Raw genomic sequence first — 14,630 nt, forward strand, 5'->3', positions numbered from 1 at the left:
TAGACTAGTATAAATCCATTTCCTTGTACATTTTAAATTACAGCATCCTGTCAGTTACAATGTGAAAAATACCTACATATTGATCTATTTTTACATCAGGAGTTCCGAAATGTTATTTATTTGGAGAGGGAAGAGATATTCCCCACGAAGATTAACCACACAGATGACGTTATGACATCAAAAAGCTGAATTTTCTCCAAAAACATTCCATTGTAAAATGAAGTTTTGTTCATTAGCACTGTATACCATAAACAACCTGAAGGAAATTAATGAGCCAACATATAATGCTGAGTTTGTAACTCATCAGCAGCAAGAAGTAAAAATAGCAAAACACTAAAAATAGATTAAAACCAACAATAGCCTATAATACAGATGAGGAGAGACTTTTAAAATGGGGGGGGAGTTCTTTGTTTCTTTTAGCTCAGAAATCATTTCATCTGCCAATTATGTCACCTGTTCAAACAGTGAAAGTGGAATAAAATGTTTGAGGACTCATAAAATCTATTTCACTGAGTCTACTTTAAAAAAAAGATTTCCTTCCCTCCACTCTACTACCATGAATACACATACCTCCCCAATCAAGCTCACCAGCACACAAATTTAATTTAATACATACACATCTGGTCCGCCCAGAACCACAGTCACATTTTCACCTCAGTTCAAAATCTTTTTATCTTTTTACCTAAGTGACAATGACAATCTCCAAGTGCCACTACTAAACAAAACCATCAAAACTGCAATAATCCAAATATCAGTAACGGCCTTATAAACTTGGATGAATATATTTGTGTTTGTGAAAACCTTGAGAAAAAAATCCAAAAAAATATTTCACCTTACCAAATACGTATTAAAAAATGTTAGCTTCAAAGTTTTGTAACTTTACACTGAAAATAATTTATTCCCCCAATTCATTAATTTGGTCAATATACTGATTTATACCAGTTCTTGAAGGAATGCTTTTGCTGATGTATTCAATTTAACAGCACCTATTCATTACCAAGACCCAAGTCAAACCAATTTAGGTGTTCTGATTGTCTATTTTGGTCATACTGGCTTGCCTAGAAAAGGTCAACAGCACAGAAGAAAATATAATTAAAGAAAGTTTGAACACAGATGTTTCTCCCCAAAATTTCAGCTACTTTCCTTATAAATTATATTGCAACTCCCCAGAAATTAATCTACTTGTTAAAAGCTTCCGTATTTACTATGTGACACATCACTATAATCTAGCAACATTGTAAAGACGAGTCTTAAACATCTATATATAAACATGTATATAAAAAAGTCAACTCAGCTTTATACAAAACTGTATCACAGATGGCCATAAATCTCCCATTAATTTCTAAATTCTCACAAAACACATCTTCCTACATCTGCTTTTACCTCCAACATTCTGCAATGTTTGCTTCAACCAGAAGTCATTATCCTACTCTCTTCCAGTTAAGCCATTTATCCCCCTTTTGTTCTAAAGTTATGATTAATTTTTTGTACATAATTTAATTAATAGGAAAACGGTAAAAAATCTTAATACCTCATTATCCCTCGATCTTATGTTATTCCCAGGCAGAAATTCGAAAACAATACTTCAAGCATCAAAATCTTTCAAATATGTTAATGCAAATGCATTCAGAAAGATCCAGAAGTTCAGAAAAATAAACTAAATGAATCCCAAAGGAATGAATTTTTTTTTCTAGAGAAAAGAAACAAGATACCACAGATTTTTTTTTCTAAGCCCTGTAACTATATACAATATTCTTTATAAAAACACTATATAACCACTGTAATTACACAGTTCACATGGTTAAGTTTTAACTTGGATGCTTGTAGGTAAGACTGCAACACTTACTGTGTGACAATTTGGGCAGTTCCTGTTGTTTCAAAAATATTTAAAAGATGAGACACACACTTGTGTTACTGAGATTCTGGTATTTTTCATGTTCTCTCCCCAACACCTCTTTCTGGCCTTTGTTCAGGGATGTACTCAAGCCATAGGCCACAGCATTTTTCTCAATTCACATGGTCCAACACACACTCAAGTATTCCCCTGAGAGACTGTGTGCACAGGTATTTTTCCAACAGAAGCCTCTTTTTGCCTTATGAGTCTTCATTTCCACTCGTTTGCCTAAAATCCCATCTCCTGTATGGAGTGATCACACTTCTAGAGTAGTGAGGTTGTCTTGTGAGAAACAATCTCCCTTGCCTTCTCCGCTACGGAAACGTGCAAAGAACTCATCTGCATTATACACAGCTTCTTAATTTTTTGCCAAAAATCCAATGTGAAGTTTTCCAGTAAGAACCAAGGTATACCTGTTAAAACCACTGTGAGATTCGAAATGTCACAAGATTCACAGAATTCTCAAACAGAAAACTGAAAGTAATTGTTTTAATTGAGACATTTTATGAGTATTTAAAAAAAAAATCAGTTTAGTTTGTCTTCAACACAAAAGTGGCCATTTAAAAAGGAACTTTTACTTAGCATAGCCTAAATTTTTAACTAATGCAGGTTTTTTGATGAACTTCCAAATATGGGGTACATCGCTTTTGGGTTATCAACAGTGTCAAAGGAAAAAAACTTTCAAGTCTAAATATACCTAAAAAACCTTGATTTATACTGTAATCTGATCCACAGGCACTTTTACACTGCCAGAGACCCCACTGGTTTCTGCACAATATAGCCTAAGCTCTGTCTTTGAGAATAAAATTGAAAATCTGGGACTCTGCAGTTCCGTTAAGGTCAAGGGAAAACCAGACCCATTAAGGACTTGGTGTCTCAGAAACTTTGTTTTCCTTAAAAACAAAGCAAACAAAATTAGAAAGGAAACATGGACTTTCACCCTCATCACCAGGCATAATCGCAGTATTTTCTAATGAAAATGTTGACCATACTTTCTTCAGATTAGTAATGTCTGTAGTCAAGAAAAGGCTCCACAGACCAAGCTCTTTTTGGAGAAAAATCACTAAATACTTCCAAAATAATATAAAAAGTACAATTACAAAGAATTTACCCAGAGGAGTGAGGTGCATGACCTGGTGTTGTTTAAAATACTAAATACATATCTTACCTTTCCCTATGCATACCTGTAACACGGCACACAATTAATAATTATTTGCAAGCATTTCTGTTATTACTTGGTTTTTAGGGAAGTTGCTTCAGGGGGTTTGGAGGTATTTTTTTGCTCCAGGATATCACTTTTTTTTTTTTTTTTTCTCCCTGCTGCCCCTCCCTTCTCCTTATAACTTTCAACACTGGGAGAATAATCCACATGCTTTTGAACTGAAAAGCTGATTGAAATTCTCTAAAATAAATTTCAGGGTAAAGTACAAAAATTTTTATCAGCCAGATTTTAGAACTCATGCTTTGCAAGCTGTAAACACAGACCTTTGCTTTCATGTTCAGCACAAAAGATGAAACATAAATCTGTAGAGACTGCACTGTGCATGTGCTGTCTCATCATCCCTCATCCTCCAAGCACCTTTACAAACAAGATTCCCTCCATTACCAAACACCATATTTCTCCCCTGGGAAAAGTAATTTGAAAGACAACGTTGCACAGCCCAGATTTACAAAATGTAGGTGGTCCAAGACAGAAGGTCAAAGTTAAGCTGAAGATATAACATCTGACTTCTGCTAAAAGATACTAATTCAGCTGTTTTTGGATTTTGAACCTTCAGCTGACTTCAAGTATAGCAGTAGGTTCCACTCTGTCAGAAAAACTCACATAGAAAATAAATTCACTGTAACATCTACAGTCCTCTGAGTACTATTTTCCAGTCCCTGACTGTAAAACGAAGTACTTCTGACTTCTCCTGCAGAAGGTTTCATTTGCCTGTTTGTATAAATAAATAGTGACCTACAGGCATTCAAAATACATGCAGGTAGTATCTGCATGTGCTTCACAAGCTGTTGTCCTGGTGTACAAAATTCTAACTGTATATTATTTCATGGATATTTTCCACAGTTGTCAGAATCTATGCTTTAAGAACACCTTTTATATTCAGTCTTCTGTCACCATCCTATCAAGATAAATACTTTTTCCTTTTCATTCTTGGTTGTTTTTTAAGTCGGAAAGCCAAAAAGCGCAGAATAAACAGAATTAAAATAACTCAAAACTGATGTTTAATTTCAAGTACAGTGATTAAGACTTACCGAATTTACAGCTAAACATATCACTACATTGAAAGAAATTGATTAAGTATGGTTCAACATAACATATCTGAAAGTTTTGATTAATAAATGAGGTCAGTGGCCTCTGCCTTTCTAGTCAACCTACTTATTTTGCTTTAGTCCAGCTTCTCTGGGAAAAGCAGCATAATGAAGAATGGACTTTATCAGCGGATACAGTTTCTTTCTAATAGGACCTCAGGAAAACAATTGGTGAATTACAGATTTTAATATATTTACTGTCCAGTTTTGCCTCAAATGCTCTCAACAGCTAGCATGAAACCCTTGCCCACACTCATAAGAAATCCTACGATTTTAGATTTCTTTTACTGTTTATGACTTAGAACTTTATTTTTTTTAAATTCATTTGGAATTTCATTAACCTAGACTGCTACTTAGCTCTAAAATATGAAGAAGCAATTAGAGCGTTAAAAACAACCCCAAACCATCATGTCTGTAAAAACAGTTTCATTTATTGAATGAAGACCAGAAAAATACAAGACAACTTTATCCTTTTTTTAAAAAAAGACAGCATAAGTTTGATGGATAACAATCTTTTAATTAAATTGCTTCACCTCTAGCACATTCTAAAATATGTTTCCCATAAAGAAAACCACCCTTACTATTACAACTTAAAATAATTTTCACTGAGATAAGTCCAACCAGTATAATGAAAATAACCGCATCTGTTTTAAATGATGTTGCAGACAACAGAAATTTCATCTAAATAAAAACACTGTTGTCCAAAGAGTGAGCATAAACCACAAGAACTGTAAACTAAGCTATCCATAGGAAAGAAAAGAGCAGCAAGACATGCCTCTTGCTGCTTGTTGCTGGGTCAATGCAAGCTGGGATAAGATACAATAAAAATAGGGAAGTAAGAATTATGGAGCATTCCTTCTTCAGGTGAGCAAAATGTAAAGGAAGAAATTGGACCTGTTTTTCTAAGCCACGAGTTTGTTTATTTACGATCCTTTAACTGTTCTGACAACTTTATCATAAGCAAAACCAAATCATCAAAAGCAAAAAAAAAAAGTTTATAGCAGTGAAACACAGAGAGATCACTAAAGAAGAAAGGAGACTGTTTACTTGTTATAAGAATGATCAGAAAACCTGGAAAACTGAAGTGAGACTACGATTTTAACTACATTTTAAACAATGAATATTTGGAGTTTAGGTTTAATCTGATGTTCTGTCAGAGCTAGGATGGCTTAATATTTTACTGGCTTTTGACTCAGAGCTTTTGAGTCTATGGCTAGAAGCTGTTAACGAGCAATAAGCGAGGAAATTGCAGAAGGAAAACTATTTCAAAAAACAGCAAAACTGGACAGAATGGGAAACTCTCTTCTGGAAACAAGATCATCCCAAATTTCGGACATCTGCACCTTGCTACGAGATCATTTTCAGGTTTCTAGTTAGGATATTGAAGAGGCAAGGAGGAAAGATGTTTGGTCACCCAGCTCATGGACACTTCTGGACTGCACGGCAGTACAAATGAGGCAGAAATGTAGCACTGGGTAGGAAGTTAAAAAAAAAAAAAAAATCCCAGTCTCAGAGAAGCGTAATATCTCCAAAGATGAATGATAGCAACCATCTCTCAACCAGCATGTTATTTCAATTCCTCCCACACTCCTTACCCTGTTATTTTCCTATTGCATTTGCCTAGGTACTCAGTCATTTTGGGAAGCAATATCTGAAACTTGATGGCAAAAACTAAATGCGAAGACAAAAAAGAAAAAAACTAAAACAAAAACTAAAATCCTGAAAATAACCAGCTTTTCAACAAGTCCTACAAGTAACCAGCTTTGACTCACCTCTCTACCCTGCTTATTTCCTCTATCCCCCACCCAGCACACCCACACTTCACTGAGCCGAACGACCCCATCATTCCACACGGGTCGGACGGGACGACGTCGGAAGTCTTTTCCAACCTAATGGACTCTGGGACTTCGCACAGCTCCGGCCCAGCCCGCGCAGCCCGGCGGGCGCCGGCGCTGCCCCGGGCCGCTGTCAGACACGCGGGACACTGGCAAAGGCCACGGAGCTGCTGCTGCCGGGCCCTGGCTCGCAGGGACGGCGCCACCAGCGCTGGCAAGGGCTCCCCGGGCCGGGCCCGACCTCGCACGGGAGCGTCGCCCAGCAGGACACCGTGTGGCCCCGGGGGAAGCCGCAGGTGGCAGGAACCCCCCGCCCTGCCTGCAGCGCCCCGTCTCCTGGCAGGGGGCTGGGGAGGAGGAAGAGCTGCTGCAGCCGGGAAGTCACCGCGGGGGGAGACGGCCGGAGCCCAGCGACGCCCCCTGAGCCTCGAGAGCCGTCGCCGACAGCTCCGTCCCCACGGGGCCGGGGCGGGGACGCGACGCTCGACCCCGCCCGGGGAGCGGAAGGCGGGGGGAGGCCGAAGGGAGGGGGACGGCCTCCGCGCCGGGGAGGCGGGAGGGGGGGGGGAAGGGAAGGGGCCGGAGCTGCCCCGCAGCGCCCGACGGGGGCCGGGGCGGGGGCCGGGGCCGGTCACTCACCGCCCGCCGCCGCTCGCATCCGGCACCTGCGGCCGCCCCGCTCCCGGCAGCGCCCCGCGCCCGCCGCCGGCAGGCGCCGCCAGCCGCCGCCCGAGCACATCGAGGGAGCGCCGAGCCACCGAGGCGGGCCGGGGAGGCCGCCGCGCCCCGAGCCGCGCCCCAGTGGAAGCCCCGCCCCTCCGGTCAGGCCCCGCCCCTCCGGTCAGGCCCCGCCCCTCGCGGGGACCCCGCCCCTTCCCCGCCTTCGTCCCTCCCTCACTCCCAACGTTGGGCGGGGGGTCCTGAAGGCCTCCGGAGAAAATAGGAGTTGGTTCTCCCGTGGATGTGGAGCAAGGGGAAAAAAATACAAACTTAATTATAACAGTCTTGGCTACGGCAAGGACAACAACGACAGGACCCAAGGGAACGGCCTGAAGTTGTGCCAGGGGAGGTTTAGGTCGGATATCAGGAAAATGTTCTTCATCCAGAGGGTGATTGGGCACTGGAGCAGGCTCCCCAGGGCAGTGGTCACAGCATCAAGCCTGAGAGAGCTCAAGAAGCGTTTGGACAGTGCTCTCAGGCACATGGGGTGACTCTGAGGACGGTGCTGTGCAGGGCCAGGAGCTGGACTCTGTGATCCTTGTGGGTCCCTTCCAGCTCAGCAGATTCTGTGATTCTGTGAACAACAGTAATAAATTATAATAAAACCACCTCCAAGCACTATGCTTCTAGGCAGAAACTCACCCAGCAGTAGTGCTGGGACTCTCAGCCTGAGGTGTGAGGGAGGCTGCCCAGGGAGGTCATGGAGTCTCCCTCTCTGGAGACATTCCAAATTCACCTGGACATGTTCCTGTGTCACCTGCTCCAGGTGACCCTGCCTTGGCAGGGGGGTTGGACTGGATGATCTCCAGAGGTCCCTTCCAGCCCTGACCATTCTGTGATTCTGTGAGGGGAGGTGCAGAAGGATGGGCGGGGGGCAAAAGCCCAGGCACAAGCACTCAAGCAGTGCTGTCAGCCCCAGGTGACATAAATCCATCCTTCTTTCGTGATAAACCAGTGAAAATGTTTCTTTTCAAACCCTCTGGCTGCCTGGGGGGATTCTGAACACAAGTTCTTTTCCTTATGGAAAGACTCAGGAGATCTCTTTTTTCACTTTTTGTTGGTATTCTTCAGTATTTGGTTGCAAAAGCCACATTCAGACAAAAGCCTACCGGGAATGAGAGGAAAAGCAATGAAAGAAAGAGGAAAAGCAATGAAAGAAAGAAAGGAAAAAAAAACCAAACCCAGAAAGAAAGAATCCATTCCTCAGTTATGCCAACCCAGCCCAAAGCAGGACACTAATGGGAAAGCAAATTACCTTGCATAAAACCTTAAAGCACCATAAAAAGCATTATGGCCAAACCTCACAAATTTCCTAACTTTTCTTTTCATAGGTTAAAGCTGCTCAGGTTAAATTAGTAGACTGGAATATCAGATACCATGAATAAGCAATACTCTTCTGACTCTTTCCTCTTCTCTGTAAAACATTACACAGTATCTTTCTGGGGAAAAACAAAAGCAGATGATACCTGCCTTTTCTATCATTATTTCCAAAGTTGTAAGTAACTGCAGTTTTTTGCTGAGATCCAATGCAGAAAATGAGGTCCTTGGTTCTCCAAGAAAAGCAAAGTTAGCATCAGATTAAAAAAAGGTGCAACCATTTGCCACCCACTTCAAAATTATGCTTTTCCTCCATGACAGCTTGTTTGAATTTTCTCATTGAACGCCTGTCATCAGATGTGCCAAAGAAAACCAGTCTTTGAGGCGTTTGGTGGATTCAGAAGGTCCCACCCAGCACACTGCATACCTGGGTCCCAGCCCAGTGCCCTCTGACAGGGGACACCTGTGCCCAAAAAGCCCACTGACTTTTGTGGGAGTCCATAAAGGGAACTGTGTACCCAGAAGGCTTTGTAATAAACAACCATGACTTTAGATTTAGTTCAAGTGATAAATTTCAGTGCCAAACTGCAGTTCGGTTACAGATTTGGTTGAATATTCACCTCTGTTGTAAGTGAAAAGACCCTAAATAGGTGAATCATTAAGAAGAGGGAACCTGAATTTGAAAATGTCAACCTCCCCAGTGTTAACGCCCCAAGTGAGGACAAGCTGACAGATTTTGCTTGTGAAAATGTCACCTAGCCTTTAGAGATTTTAAGCTGCTGTTTCTAAAAGGCTTCTCAGCAGTATTGTGGTCCTTGGGAATTTGTCAGAACAGCACAACCAGGCTAAACTCTGCAAGAGCAGAAGCCTTATAAAAGGCATGTATACTTTCTTCACTGGCACCCACACAGACAAATCCTCCTATTTCCACAAGCAGCATCCAGGAATCTTATGATCTATAGGGCCCTGGATAATACTGTCAATGCAGAACTTCCTGTGTGGTGCACTTTGTTGAATCTGCTGTGGGTGGTTTCCCCAGCTGATGTTTAGTGACCATCACCTACCCCTTCAATGACACCAGAACAAAGCTGACAGTGACTGACTGCAGATGTGACCCTCTGGAGAAAAGAAACATCACCCCGCATATCTCTTTGGAACAAAAGGAAAAAAACTAGTGTGGTTAAAAAATATATATCTATCTGTCATATATCTATAACTTATGATGTATATACCATAATATATAGTATATATTTGCTGTCATATATAATGCTGCTAATATAAATATATTACTCTATGGAACTCCAGATGCTGTTAAAGAGATTAATCTATGCAGTTAAAACTGAGGAAAGAAGTGACAATTTGTAATGTCATGACCTGGTAAATAGTAAGTGTTATACCTCATAGAGGTCACAAGAGTAATTGCTCATTCATGCCTTTTTCTAATCCATTTATGCAGATTTGACAGTGATCTGTAAACATTACATCTCTCTACAAAGTTGGGTAAACAGATTTGAAAGCCAGAGAGATTATTATGATCATCTTGTCTAACCTGAATATTGAAAGCTGTAGAATTTCCTCCAGCCATTCCCACACCAAGGTCTTTCTGTAGCTGTTTTTTTAAAAAGGCATCTTCATTTTATTTCAAAGAATAAAATTTGTTATTTATTTATTTTGGAGAAATGGCCAATCCATCACTGCACTTTTGAAGATTTCTCAGTGGTTATGCTAACATGTACTGCACTACCTTAATGTGTAAAAAAAACTTGATAGAAATATAAATGTTGTTTGAAAAGGTAAATTCATCTAGCTGCAGCATCTGTCCACTGCAAGCCTGCTTCTTGTTAACAGAAATATCTTCCTTTTGAAGATGTTTGTGAAATGCAGCAGATTTACTCCTTCACCTTCTCTTAACAAACTGTATGGATTAACTTTGATTCTGCACTGTATAAGTGCCTTTCCAGAACTGTTTTCTGAATGCCTTCAAGCTTACAGCTATCGCCTAAATTTTTTTTGACATGTGAACATCCAAACCAGACCTTCTCCTGCTCTTGTTTAAATTTGTGAGGTGAATATTATAACCAGGGAAATCTGAGGAACAGGAAAATGCTAAGAAGCATAAGGTTGAAAATGACCTTAAGAAATCCCCCTTTCCAGTTATTTTCCATGCCCCAAGACACGATCAGCTGCTCCTTTGTTGTAAGATAACTGTTTTTTCAATCTTGTTCTTAAAGGCTCCCAGTATGGTGCTTTTGCCATCTCCTCAGGCAATTTTTCCCAGTGTTTCTCTACCCTTATCACTAGAGGTCTTTTTTTTGAATGTATGCTCTAAATGTGTCCCCTACTGCAATTTCGGTCCATTAGTGTAAGGTCTGTCTTTGCTGGCCTGGAGAACAGATTCTTTGCTTCCTTCCTGTAGCTGTCTTTTCCATATTTAAAGGCCCTGTATCTTCTTTGCCTCATTATTCCAAATAGTCCCATTAATATCCTGATATTTAATGTTGTCTGGACTGGTAATCAAGATTGAACTCCCCTGCACTCCTCTGCAGGCACCCAGTGTCATTCTGGAAGCACAGTTCCCCAAGCCAAACATGATTCAGGTGAAAAACTTGAAAAAAAACTACCCCAAACCACTAAAATTTAAGCTGTACCATGGGGTAGCAGAGCAAAATAATTGCTTTGTCTATTTTGCAGGCTGTTTTCCTGTTTCTATCCCATTTGTATGGCATTTTCCTTTTTACAACAGCATAACAGTGGTGACTCGTGCTTAGCCTGTGATTCACTCTACATTTTTTCCAGGCAACTGTAATCCTGTTTACTTTTCCCCATCCTGTATCTGGGGAACTGATGATGCTATGTCTATTGCACCTATTGAATACCATCTTTTGTGTTTTTCTTAAAAAAAACCCTCATAACCACTTTGTCAAATTCCCTCTGAATTCTAATTCTGTTCTCTAACATTCTTTTATTTGCTCTCTTTTTCATGTCCTCTTCAAATATATCAAGCTTAGTCTCTACTCCATTCTTTGGATGTTTTATAAGGAGTATCAGATACAGGGAGACCCTTGAGAAACCTCTTTCAATACATCTCTTCTTTTGATAATGACCCCATTTTGCCAACTCTTCCTCAGAAATAGTCTTTCCTTTTCTTGCACCATGGAGTTTTCAATTTGGACCATATTGTCTTTGCTTATTCACAAGAAACATTGTCTACAGCTTTACTAAAATGAAGATATATGACTTTTTAATACTTCTCTCCTTTGTGTAACACCTATTACCTTATTTTAAAAGGAGGTCTTATTAGTTTAATAGGATTTATTCTTGACAAATCCATGGTCATCATTATTTGTCCATCTTGTAATGCATACAGATGGTTTGCTTCACAATTGCCAAAAATGGAACCTATCTGATTTATAACTCACCATCTTCTTCTATTTTCCTGTGTGTACATAACCTGAAGCCTGTTTGAAATTAAGAGGGCTGCTTCCATGACCATATAGTGTCTTCTGAACTGGAGATCAGTAACCTGCCAAAGCCACGGCAGTAGAACCAGGAGCAGAGCCAAGAAACACATCCTCAACTGCTCTAACAAATCTATGATCACTGCACAACCTTTCTTCACCTCATTGGTCCCACTTCCCTTTATTTCCTTGAACCATCAATGTAACATCCCTGTGGAGGCTGGTTTCTAGAAGTTCCCTGAGATTTTAGAAAAAATTCATACAGATATTTCAATTTCCAAGCAGATTTCCTGCATTATATTTTGCTCCCAAGACCAGCTGCTTTCTGCTTCCTCCTAAACTGAAAATCACCTGGATCTGAGTTGTCAAACCAGCATCTAGGAACTGATTTACTTAAATCTTATGGCTCTATTTCTTTATTTAATACATAGGTACAGAAATAAATTCTTTGACCTTGGCAGCATTTGGCTATTATCTGGGAGCTTAAGCCAGAAACTTTCATTATGAAGTGAAATATATTTATCTTCACTGAAAGGCGAGAGAGAAAGAAACAACTTACTGATCAGTGTTTTCTCCCAGATGATTTCTGGTATGCCTCAAGAGAAACAACATATAAATTAATGCACACAATATTTTGAGTTTTCTTCCAGAACACGCACAGTCACTTTTTCCACATCAAACAAAAAATATAGTCTTTGCACTTTCAACTATTTCCAACAGTACACAAAATTCTCTCACTCTTTTACTTTCTTGGCTAACATCACCCTAATTCTTCCCTTTCAAGACTTATCCAAGGAATCTGTGCACTACTGACCCAGAGGCATTGTTTCTCTAAACAGCACCAATGAAACAAATTACTAAATTACTTTGTGCAGCTAAAAATACTGAACGCTATATACCACAGCTCTGTCAAGGGTGTCACTACTAAGTTGCATCAGTTTAAATACTTCTTGGGACCAGCCTTTCTGTACTGTGGGTATTGTAAAAAAATAGATGGGGAGAAGTTGAAATGTAAACCAACTTAAAATTTTGCCCCTTTTCATTCTCAAAGGGAAAAAATATCCCACTTCAAAGGCTGTTTGGAGGTTTTGTCTTTCAAATTCCAGGTAAGATTCTCTTTTCCACAAGAACGAACTCTGGCACAGCTGCTTTAATTTCCATACTTTGGGAATAAGCAGGGAAAAGCTATTCATCAGATATTTTTTCAGACTTCTGAAATCATGTTGAGTGAACTCAGAGATCAGATCCACTGTTGTGAACTGAACTGTGCCCATGGGACCGTTCATTGATGCCTGAGCACCCCAGGTCCACTCCACTGGAAGTGAGCATATCTCTGCTCCAGTAGCAGCCACTACTTCCTAATGTGACTAGGGAAAATCAACTTGAGTAACAAAGAACTATTAATTAATTATCATTTTTGACTCATTTTGATGGAACCAACTTGTTTCCCTAATTTTCCTCATTCAGTGTCTCTGCAAAACTGTATTTTAAAGGAAATGATACAGGAATTCTTGTATTTAATATTATAAATAAAGGTTCCATCTATTACTAAATACTTTCTTGTTTGCTTTTTTTTTTTTCTTTCTTCATAATTCTCCCTATCTGTCTCTCTCTTCTTTCCTCTTTTGTTTCTCCTAACCAACTGATGTCTAAGTCTCTTAGGGTGAAAAAGAAAAGGAAAATTACAAAATAGGGCTCAGAAAAAGGGGATGAGAATGGTAAAAAAATAGATAGATAAACTACGCAACTGGGCCAAGTATAATTGGTTTTTCAAAACTTAACTTTTTAGATAATTTACATTAAGATTAGTATCACATCTATGCTGTTAGCAAGAGGTTGCATTTTATATCAATTAAATATAACTATTAAGTTCCTTTCAGAGAGAAAAAATATTTTAGTATCTCAGACAAGCAATTAACATCAAAATGTGAATCTTGGTCTGTGCCTTAAGTGTATGATCAAAGGTACTAAATCATCTGAAACCCGTTAAACACATGACAATATTTAATTTTAATGAACTACAGTTCTAGTCTTTAGTATTTCTTAGTGACATTTATTCTTAGACACAGAAGTTTAAGGGGTGTTTGGCCTTGACTTCAGATCTTCAGCAATTTCCACAGAAATTTCTGAGAAGAATGTTAGCCAATGTTTTAAAACACAGAGGCCTAAATTTAGACTGTTAAATCTGTATTTAGCCCTGCAATGTGCTGAGCTCTTGGGCTGTGATCCAAGAAAGCACTTATGAGTTCCCATTAACTTGAAAACACTTTCAGGTCTATTATTCACTTTACCAAAAGTACTGAACTCAAATACTTAAAATTATGCATGCACATTAAGTAGCCTGTTGGACTTAGCCTTAACTCAGGTCAGCTCATACCTGAGATCCTGACTCACTTTATTCTTTGAGACACACATTTTAAAATATGGTCAATATCTGAATACATTTATAATTAATATTCTGTCCTGTTTCTACATTACTATGATATAATGATAATAACAACAACAATGATAATAATAGTAATAGCATTTTGCACGCCCAAATCCTGTTTGTGAGAAATAATCAACCACTTCTGAAAGCTGGAAAAAAAGTAGCACTGCAGTGGCTAAGAGTTAGTTTTCCATGTCTAGGAGGGACAGGATGAATAGGAATAGGAAACACTATAGCAAAGGCATTCAGAAAAACTGTAACACTGAAGACAATGAAATACTGGTATAGATTATTTAGGGAATCCATCAAACCTTGTTCATTGGAAGCCTTTGAGAAGTGGCTAAAGCATCTCCAGGAACAATTCTATTCCTGGAGCTATAGTCAGTCTTTCCTTAAGAGACAGGATGTACTAGGCACATTCATAAGGTGCCTTTTAGCTCTGTGCATCTTTTAAGTTTTGACATCAGGCTTGTGTTTGCTCTTGCTATGTACTGGCTAGCTTTCTGTGCTGATATCATTACATTTGCCCACTTAGGACCTGTGTCATGATTCAGTTGTGAGCAAGCAGCAGGAGTAAACAATTTTTTAAATTATTATATAAGTATTTCTAGCCACAGAAAAAAAGGTTGGCATGTGAAAACTGGCTAGAATAGTTTCCATTCCACTTG

General features: G+C 39.7%; 1 protein-coding gene across 2 annotated transcripts in view; it reads right to left on the reverse strand.

Moving 5' to 3' along the window:
* Window positions 1-6,756, reverse strand: part of EXOC2 (exocyst complex component 2) — a 127,706-nt gene extending 120,950 nt beyond the window's left edge. For both annotated transcript variants that reach the window (XM_053953851.1, XM_053953842.1), the window contains exon 1: window positions 6,679-6,756. The gene's annotated coding sequence lies outside the window, so the exon portion shown is untranslated. The remainder of the gene's footprint in view (window positions 1-6,678) is intronic.
* Window positions 6,757-14,630: the final 7,874 nt, after the last annotated feature.

The sequence above is a fragment of the Vidua chalybeata genome, chromosome 1 (assembly GCF_026979565.1).
Source record: "Vidua chalybeata isolate OUT-0048 chromosome 1, bVidCha1 merged haplotype, whole genome shotgun sequence".
Lineage (NCBI taxonomy): Eukaryota > Metazoa > Chordata > Aves > Passeriformes > Viduidae > Vidua > Vidua chalybeata.